Genomic DNA, 10,418 nt, shown 5'->3' with positions numbered 1-10,418 from the left:
AATGTATGGATTTGAAGAGCCTCAGCAGGAGGGCCAGCTGCACGTCATCTCATCCTTCCTCCGCACCAAGCTAAGTATACCGTGTATCGTTAGTGTAGCCAGGTCAGAGTAGGTTCTGTAGGCGCACGGAGACGCGCTAGGTCAGTTTGTGTGTGTGTGGTGGAGTTTTCTGTTCTTTTGTTGTAATAAAGTTGTGCATAGTTGTACACACCTTATCAGTTAACCTTTGTGTACACTGAGGGTCCTTGCCAGACCCATAAGGAGATATAATTAAGAACCCTACAGATGATTTGAGGTCCTTTGTGTGTGTCGTGGTCACCACGAGGCTTCCTACAGAGATCAAGCTCCATGTTGGGAGGCCTGTACGAACACAGAGGAAGCCAGGTAAGTCGTGCTTACTACACTTTTGCCAGTAGTACACCTCTTCGTGTCTCTTGACGCACCACAGGGATCATCCCTTGCTGGCTAGTTTCACCTTTTGAGCTCACGCACTGTTTAATCAAAATTTTCTCCCTTAACACTACGGCTATATTGCCAAGTACATGAGGAAGGTCTCAGAAGGCAAGCAGCCAAGCATTGCCCACCAAGTGAAGAATATGGATGGGTTGTTGGGATGGGACGGGAGACTTTGGGAGGGGAGAATGTGCCTGGCACTGAGGGGAGGAGGGAGGGATGGGTTGTTGGGTGGGGAGGGAGTCTCTTGGAGGGAGGTTAGGGTGCCATGAGGAAAGGTCCCCGAGGAAGAGGGTGTCTCCAGGCTCTGTTTCTCAGCTGGCCTGTCGTGGTGTTTGGGGAGCCTGCGGAGATAAATAAACTATGATGGTCTCCATGGTCACATTAGTTTTGCAAGAGCCCATTAACCCTTTGACTGTGGATTTCCTCCAAGAAGACCTCACCAAGCTACAGGAATGGAGCAAAAAGTGTCTGCTACAATTCAATGAAGAAAAATGTAGAGTTCTGCACCTTGGGAGTGGATGTCCAGCACACCAATACCATATGGGAAACACTCCACTATCCACCACAGAGCCAGAGAAAAACGTGGGAGTATAGGTTATCAGGCTATCAGTGAAGGCAAAATCCCTGACAATCGCAGTGGAGGGGTTAAAACATCAAGTGTATGACAAGAGCACTGGTTTCAATAGATATTTCCTCCTACAACTAAGACCCTTAGGAATAATGATAAGCCAGAACAAATACCTTTGGGAAGCACTGTGGAGGCGGAGGCAGAAAAATGTGAAGACAACCACCCGGGAGCAAGGAGACCACCACCGTCAGGGGAAAGCAGGGACCTGAAAAATAAAAAATATTAGGGAAAGAAATAAAACCAAAGGAAAGGACAGCAGAAAAAGAGAAAGGAAGGAAACTGGTTGGCATTATAAGACACTTCGGCTAATCACATCAGCTATTTCTAAAGGTCAAAGAGTGGGTCAGTCAGGCTCCAATGAGTGTTTCTTTAGATTCATGGAAGGGTCAAACTACCACCAGGGTTATAAAACTACCCCTGGAAATGCCCACAACTCCTAGGAAAGCCTTTTCAAATCTGTGTTTCTTTAGATTCATGGTACAAAAGAAGGGTCACACTCCCACCAGGGTCATAAAACTACCCCTGGAAATGACCACAACTCCTAGGAAAGCCTTTTCAAATCTGTGTTTCTTCAGGTTCATGGTACAGAAGAAGGGTCACACTCCCACCAGTCAGGTTCATGATACAGAGAAGGTCAACACTCCCACCAGGGTCACAAAACTACCCCTGGAAATGCCCACAACTCCGAGGAAAGCCTTGTCAAGTATGTGTTCTTGGGCGGGGAAATGTCTTATACTACGAGCCTTTATCCCAAACAAGTTGTTGAGACTCAGGGCAATATCCAGACATTTATATTACTGATTTAATGTTTAATTAGACACTGGAAACAAGTTGCAGTAATAACCAAAAGCTTGTAATTAGTTCCTCCCCATTAAAAAGACTCATTTAGCAGCAACTTTTCCCCCACTACTAGTTCTGAATTTATTGTGTCGGTAGAATAGGTATTATGGTGACATCTTTTAGCTGGCAGCTTTGGTGGAGTGAACACTGCTGCCACGTTTCCTAAGCCTGCAATACTGCCTCTCTCTCTGTGTGTGTGTGTGTGTGTGTGTGTGTGTGTGTGTGTGTGTGTGTGTGTGTGTGTGTGTTGCTTTGTTTCACCGGATGTATCCTACTATAATACAGAGGCTGAGCTGCCGTGGTGTCTGGGCCAGGGATGCAAAGTGGCACGCTGCACATGTGACGGGTTCAGGCCGGGTAGACACTCACGATCAAGTGATTTAATGTATTATATTTTCTTATTAAAAACTGGCTTATTTTTACTGTTATTCCTTCACATTATATTATATTTATAGTTGTGAAAGTACTCGCCCCCCTCAAAACTAAAGTAAATGTCAAAGGTATGTGGCAGCTTTTTTGAGAACTGGCATCCGAAGCTCTGCCGGGTCAGGCTGGGTCACTGTCAAGTGCTGCCGCTCACCACTGGCTTAGTTTTTATTCTTTTTAAGAAATTTGTTTATTTTTACTTGTATTCCTTCACAGAACATTCTAAAAAAAAAATGTGAAAATACCTTCCACCCAAGAACTACAGTGAAAGCCAATAACACGTGGCAACATCTTTTTAGGAACACTGTAAATTATGTGTGCCATGTTTTCTTTATTGGTGCATAAATATCTTATGCATATCAAGTTTACTGTTCTTTGTAATGCTTAAGAGGCCATGGCCTGGGAGGCGTGGCACCAGTGTTCATGAGGGAAGTACTGTTCTTTGTAATGCTTAACAGGCCATGGCCTGGGAGGCGTGGCACCAGTGTTCATGAGGGAAGTACTGTTCTTTGTAATGCTTAAGAGGCCATGGCCTGGGAGGCGTGGCACCAGTGTTCATGAGGGAAGTACCCGCGCCACTACACCAAAGCCTCCATAGAAGAGATGGCGCACCAGAACTAAATGACGTCACCACCACCACCACCTCCATCTCAACCACCACTCACCACAAACAAACAAACAAACATTCCTAATACACACGCACCACCCCCTAAAAAATCCTGGGTCACCCGCAGCCAGCCATCACTAAATGGTTGACATTTCAATGCCTGTTGTGCACCTGCCGCCGCCGCCGCCGCAAAATATCGTGCAGAGGCTCAACTTGCTTACTGTTTCTACATTTCACTCAGTGGTCACCAACATCACAAGTGGACAAACTACAACAAAAACAGGCAAATGAATGTTTTCCCTGCTGTGTATTCCCCAGCATGCATGCTTATTGAACGTCAGAGCAACTTATTTCTGCCAGGAGGTATTTCTCTCAACACTGAAACACGCATAGTGGACTGCCACTGCCACGTCCCGTCCTGCGTTAGGTATTTCCGGTGCCCACACTGCGTGCCCAATAAATTCAAACTAACTAAACCTAACTCTAGGTATGCCATTTGTTATGTGTTTGTCTGTCTGTATGGTCAAGCAGATAAAGTTCAGTATTTTAAAACTGTAGTGAGTGCATTTTTTCAGCAAACCACAAAACCAGTACATAAAATTATGTTTGTCAAGGGTTGCCCTGAAATATGTGTAAAATACGCGTCATAACGTCCCTCCCCCTTCCTCCTGCCTTCACCAGCAGCATCTGTCAGTCATGGCAGGCCAGAGAAATTTTAGGGTTGCCACCTGTTCCTTAAAATATGGATTCATTCTGTACTGGAGAATGGGATGTTGCATTCCTTATATTTTTAAGCTCAAGGTGGCAGCCATAACTGAGACTCTATTCCCATTGTTTTCCACTTTGAGCACTCTTGTCTTGCAGCGAACAAAGGGAACCCACGCTCACGTCTTTGACCTGTACAAAGAGATTCGCCAGTCCTCGTCGAGACTAACTTGGTCGGCTAGGCTGACGTCAGGGGACAGAGTAGTCTATCGGCATCCATCCCTCCCCTCCATGAGCCATCACCCGGCAAGGGTCTGTGGTCCCTTCTTGGAGGGAAGTACACGCTTGACGGCCTCCATATAGTCTGTGTCCCCACTGTGAGGTGGCTAAAAAAATATGTATATAAAGAAAATAAAAAATAAATAAATAACGCATCATATCAGCATTCAAAAACTTTTCTGGATGAAGGATTCAGCTGTATTGTTGCAATGTTTGGAGAGCCCCTGTTGGTGCTGGGACAAGAGTTATGAACAGTTTTGTGTGTACCATACCAAGGACAGACAACATCCCCACAACTTATTATTATCATTAATACAGCCCCTAGTGTGAGGATGCATAGTGCACATGGCTGTTGTACATTCACCCACAGATACTTATCTACTTACACTCCTATATTCATGTCTATTCCTGTACAGCTTGCACGGATGACTTCTGCGCCAGAGCCCGCACATGGAGATATGCCGTGCAACTTTATATCTAACTCCCATACCATCATTACAAGGCAAGAGTGTGTGTCTGGCAGTGACTTACATCTGCACTGGTGTGAGGGAAAGAAGTTCTCCCTCCCTCCCTCCTGTGGGGGTTGACAGTGTGTATTGCCTTGAACAGTTCATTCTGAAATTTCCCCCATATCCTTGTGTTTCCCTCCACTGTTGCTGGATTACATAAGGGATGGAAAACATTAAGGAGGCAAAACAATCTGATCTTTACATAGCTGGGCATAATGAAGCCTCCTCTTCCTTTGGAGGTCACTTATCAGTGGCTTCTTCTGCGCGCCATAACACCTGCAGCCAAGGTCACGTTGCAGTTTCTTGCCCTGTACGGAGCGACACATCACCAGGGAGAGTGTGGGTTAGTTCTCTCAGTTTCTTGGTTCTAAGGTGAGGAGTGACATCAAGCCATCTATCGTCGTAACACGTTCCTGCTTCTGTAGTTTTTTTTTCCCTGGTTGTTGAGTGTCTACTTTCAGCCGGCCTTAAATCAGTGGGTCAAGTTTCTCACTGTTCAGTCCTTTTAGCTTGAAAGTTTCCTTATTTTTGTGTCCAGCAATGTAAAGATCAGAGACCGCTGCCTCCTGGATGTCTTCCAGCTGTTACGTAATCCAGAAAAAATGGGCGGAAACACCAGGATGTGGCTAAAGTTCAGGCTGAATTGTTCAAGACCATGCAAACTCAAGCCCCTGGAGGGAGGGAGACCCTCCTTCCCTCACACCAGTGAGTGGAGAAAAAGATGTAGCAAGTCACTGCCTCTAAGTTAATGCCTCTTGCATCCTAATGATGGCATGGTGCGTGGCATATCTCTGAGCATGGACTCCGGTCCAAAAGTCAAGTCATCTGTGCGTGCAAGCTGTAAAGACACTTTCATTCACGCAAAAAACCTGCAAGTCTACTTACAAAATTGTATCATGGCATCATTTGATGTAAAATTCCCTATTTACAAATATTCCTCTCAATGAAACTGTTGTTATCTGTTGTGAAAATATTTTTAGGAATTGTACAAACCACCAAACTGCTACGAGGTGTGTGCTGGGAACTAACATCAAGGAGACTCAGCTGGGAATGGAAAAAAAGAAGACCAAGAATTTAACACAAAAGAAACAACTGTAGGATGAAAATTACTGCCAGAGGAAGATGAACAAGGAATTACTGATGAAGTTAACAACACTCACCAATTGTTTCCTGTGTCCCCCCTTCATCCTTCTCCTCTTGTTCTTCTTCTTCCTCCTCTTCCTCTTCTTCTTCTTATCTCTGCAAATTCATTTAGGAATTAGAACTGTATAAACATGGATTCTTTTGGAGAATAATAAATTCCTGCAAGAATTTTAATGTTCTTATTTTATGAGAGAGAGAGAGAGAGAGAGAGAGAGAGAGAGAGAGTGTGTGTGTGTGTGTGTGTGTGTGTGTGTGTGTGCAGTATCTATAGGAACAGATGAGTGTAGTAAAGGTTTAGCATGAGGCAAGGAGGAGGAGGGGGAGGCCAGTGCTCCACCCAGCCACCCTGACCCTCAAAACTAACAGGGAAACAGGACAAAGGAAATATTAGCTTAGAACATAACCTCCCTTGTCTGTCCTAACCTTCAAAGATTTATTCTATCACAGGGTTTAGACAAGAATTGCTCTGCTCTTTATAATACATGAAGGAGAGAAGGACTGGAGGTGAGGGAGGACAACCTCTTCAAGCCAGTTCCCAGACAGCTCTCTTCCGCAGCATTTAAATCATTCCCTCGTCCTCTGCCTCCTCCTCTCTCATTGCCGTCACCTTCATGTTCTCTTCCTTGGCATTTAGGTGTTTGGGGCCCACACTGAACAGGCAGCGTTAGTGTCCGCACTCCTCCCTCTCCACCTGTTGAGTGAGAAGTAACTGATGAAAAAAATAACCTGGATCTAAAGTGACTACCTAAGGCCAAAGGTTATAGGGAAGGCTAAGAGTATGTGGTGAGGAAGGAGTTGGCCTTGATGCTGTAAAGACTTGGAAACTAACATAACTACAATTATAAAAAAAGGTGGAAAAACTAAATATCCTAGAGGTTTGAACAGCTACTTCCAAGAATTCCCAATGCTTAACAATGATGATAATGGAAAGTTGGAAAGTTTGGTTTAGTGGGCGCAACATCTGTGGTCATATGCCGGAGAGACAGGAGGGGAAGGAATTATAGAAGGGAACAGACCCCAGGAGACGGGACACAACCCACGATTAATACCTGGTAACCATTCACTGTTGGGTTGACAGGGACGTAGGGTATCAGAAAAGGCGCCCAAATTTTTCGAACCCGGTTGTGAGCCGAGTGTGCTAACCACTGCACCACGAAGCCCCTGTGATGATGATAGACCAGAACACACATACCTTCCAGAGGAGTTGTGGAGGTACACGGGAGGAGACCAGCTGGAAGACCTGAAGGAGGAGGAAGGCCAGGGAGGAAAGTCTTCCATCGGCAAGGCTGGGAGACTCACAGCCCGACCACCAAAAAGACCTGAAATGAAAGGAAAGCAATCAAGGAGAGAAAACACAAACAAAGGAAAAGACAGTAAAAAAAAAGAGCTAAGAAATACCTGAGAGATCAACTAATGAGCCTTGCCCCCCCTGGCATAAGGCCCCACTGATTGGTGATTGGTTGATATCTTCATGCCAATGCACAGTGGGCCAGAATGGGTGATTATGGGACAAAAATATTTCCACTGCAGAAAATGTTTATTTTGTCCAAATATGCTTTTTCACTGATAATAAATGAAAAAATTATCATAAAGTATCAGTAACTGATTCTGAACATATAAATCTAGTAAGCTTTTCAATCCATTAAACGTAATTAACGTGAATTAATGGGAACTCAAGGTATATAATCGTTTCACCACATTTTGCATATTATATAATAAAAGATGTAAGACTTATAATATAAATACTTCCTCTAAATAGGTTTCTAAATCAAATAAAGTAACTTTTCATGAAGCTGTAGATAAAATTAACTACGGGTATATTAAATACAGGAAGGCTGCTAATCAGTCATAGTGCATGTCTAGAATTATGGTTTATGTCTCCAGATGATGTCTCAGGATCTGTAACAAGGAGCTTGATTTGGTGTTTCAGCTGGTAGACCTTTCTTGTGTATGCTCCACATTTTATTTCTCATTGAGGTTATTAGGGGATCTGATGAGCAAAATAGCCTTCGCATTAAGTCCTCATTTGTTTTTTTACGAGATACCTTACGGCAAAATGACTCTCTGAACTTTTTGAAGTCTTTATTCTTTGCTTCTTGTGCTTCTTCGGAATAAAGTCCAACTGGTAGGTTAAACTGTTCTATTACTGAAGCTCCATGAATAAGGATCCTATGCAAGCTTTGAGGCATGTAATACCAGTTGTACTCTTCCATATATTTCAGCAGTATTGACGCAGAAGGATTTGAATGCTGCAATGTTGACTGATTGGTGGCCTCTAATACTTTTATCGAGTTTTTAGAGGCAGGAGCGATGGCTAGAGGGCGGCAGAAGAGAAAGGAATGTATGAGACTGGTGTCTATAAATGTGAATGGTTTAGGTGGTGAGGAAAAGAGGAGAGTGATGATTGAAAATTTTGTAAATGGTAGAGTGGATGTGTTGGGAGTGAGTGAAACACATATTCGAGGAACTGGTGTGAGTGATGGTAGAGAGGGTACGTGGGAGGGTGTGCCTGGGGGGGTTGTATGGACGGGGATAGATGAGAAGTATAGAGGCAGGAGTAAGGAAGGATGTGCTATTGTGATGTCTGAAAGAGTGTGGAATGGTGTGACTGATTATGGTTGGAAGGGATCAGGAATTGTGTGGCTGAAAGGAAAAGTAGGTTTAGAAAAGTATGCATGGGTGTGTATTTATGCACCAGTAAATGTGAAAAGTAAAAAAGGACTGAGAGAAAGGGAAGCTTTTTGGGAGGAAGTGAATGCATGTTTGAAGAGTTTTGAGAAAGAAAGGAAACTTATTATGATGGGAGATATGAATGCTAAAGAGGGTGATGAATGTGTGATGGATATGGTGCAAAGACTTACAGAAGAGAGAAAATCAGTGAAGAACAAGGAGAGCTTCCAGGAAGGGAAGGGATGTGGATCAGATATTTGCCTTCAGGATGGTAGTAGAAAAAATAATAGCAAAAGGAAAGAAACTATACGCTGCCTTCATGGATTTGGAAAAAGCTTATGACAGAGTCGATTGGATTGCATTGTGGGATGTTTTAAAGATTTATGGTGTGGGAGGAAAACTGCTTAGTGCAATAAAGTCTTTCTATGAGGATGCATCTGCATATCAAAATTACTGGAGAAACAAGTGAACATTTTGAGATAAAAGTGGGCTTAAGACAAGGGTGCGTCATGTCACCAGGGTTATTCAATATTTATATGGATGGTGTCATTAGAGAAATTAAGGCCAAAGTTGGAGAAGTTGGAGTAAGACTGTTCGATGAGGGAAGGAAGTGGGTACTGAATTCGATACTGTTTGCTGATGACACGGTGCTCATTGCAGAAAATGAAAGTGACCTACAAAATTTGGTCAGTGTTTTTGATAGTGTCTGTAACAGGAGAAAGCTGAAAGTAAATGTCAACAAAAGTAAAGTGATGGTTTGTGAGCGAAGTAGAAGTGAGGTTGTAGATTTTGTATGCCCATATAGAGTGGGAATTGAATGTGAAAAAGAATGCAAAATAATTTTGAATGGTGAAGAAATGGAGGAGGTCAATGAGTTTAAGTACCTTGGATCAGTTATGTGTAAGCATGGTGGTATGGTGGGAGAGATAAGAGAAAGGGCATTGCAAGGAAGAAGGGTGGTAGGGTCTTTGGGACGAATCATGAATGGCAGAAGTGTGAGCATGGAGGTAAAGAGGGATTTGAGAAATACAATAGTACCAACCCTCACATATGCAAGTGAAACATGGGCCTGGAATGAAAGTCAGAGGTCTAGAGTGCAGGCAGTGGAAATGAGTTATTTGAGGAGTGCATATGGTGTGAGTAGAATGGAGGGAATGAGTAATGAAAGTGTGTATGAACATTTTGGAATGTGTCACAGGGGTGAAGGGAAGAAGCGTGGAGTGGTGGAAGAAGTGAAGTGACAGACCTTAAAGTGGTTTGGCCACATGGAGCGAATGGAGGAGAGTAAGATGACCAGAAGGGTGTATGTGAGTGAGATAGAGGGAGGGAATGCTAGAGGACGACCTCCAGTGAAATGGAGGATAGGGTGCAAGAGTACGTTAGGAGAGGGGGAAAGATCTTTGAGAAACTTTGAGCAGGCAAGGAGGGAGTGTCTGGATAGAGAAAGATGGAAGCTCTTCTGGCGTGTGCATCCCCTGGTGGGAGCTCCTAGGAGCAGGCGTCCATGAAATGAATGAATGAATGAATGTTGATATCGAGTCCAGATGATAGAGTACACAAGATAATGTGCAAGTTCTTCAGTAATTCGACTTTGAGTCCGAGGATTCCACTTGATATTTCAACAAGTTGGAAAAATCTTCTTGCAGTATTTCCATCATTTGATGTACCAGGGCCAGATTGTTTTGGCATGTCGACAACTAATCCTGTTTGACAACGAAAGGCTTTCTGTATTTTAGATTTTTGCTTTTGAACTGCTTCCTTTTCTTCTTGTGTTCTTCCTTGCCATTTCTTTACAGGTAACTTGTAGGATAGATGTAAGCAGCATTCCATAGTTCTTATCCAGGCATGTAAAGTTGATAATCCCGTCATTCCATCCTTGAACATAGACCGCTCTGAGACATTTTCTATATCATTCATTTGCTTTGGAGATGCCCGCACAGAGGACAACATTGCACTGAGTTGGCGAGTGATAAAGGAGGATGCCACTTTTCCATCAATCATTGTCAAGTTCACCTCATGAATGACACTTGCGCCGTGTTATTTGTGTTGGTCTAAGTTGACATATTGCTTTTTTTAGGTATTTCTCTTCCTCAACTAAACTTCTGAGGTTTCCTTGACAAACTTGAATCGTGTAGGTCTACAATAAAATGGTGAT

At 43.5% G+C, this 10,418-nt stretch overlaps 1 long non-coding RNA gene across 1 annotated transcript; it reads right to left on the bottom strand.

Annotated features, from left to right (window-relative positions):
• Positions 1 to 11: 11 nt before the first annotated feature.
• On the bottom strand, positions 12 to 6,933 carry LOC126991647 (uncharacterized). Its single transcript, XR_007745725.1, has 5 exons — positions 6,786 to 6,933; positions 6,113 to 6,284; positions 5,611 to 5,689; positions 1,198 to 1,289; positions 12 to 797 (listed from the first exon to the last, which is right to left on the bottom strand). It is a non-coding gene; the product is annotated as an uncharacterized LOC126991647 (long non-coding RNA).
• Between the last annotated feature and the right edge of the window lie 3,485 nt (positions 6,934 to 10,418).

This window comes from Eriocheir sinensis, unplaced genomic scaffold, assembly GCF_024679095.1.
Source record: "Eriocheir sinensis breed Jianghai 21 unplaced genomic scaffold, ASM2467909v1 Scaffold314, whole genome shotgun sequence".
In the NCBI taxonomy this organism is placed as follows: domain Eukaryota; kingdom Metazoa; phylum Arthropoda; class Malacostraca; order Decapoda; family Varunidae; genus Eriocheir; species Eriocheir sinensis.
The sequence above is the reverse complement of the archived record's forward strand: the minus strand, read 5'-3'. Positions and strand labels throughout refer to the sequence as shown.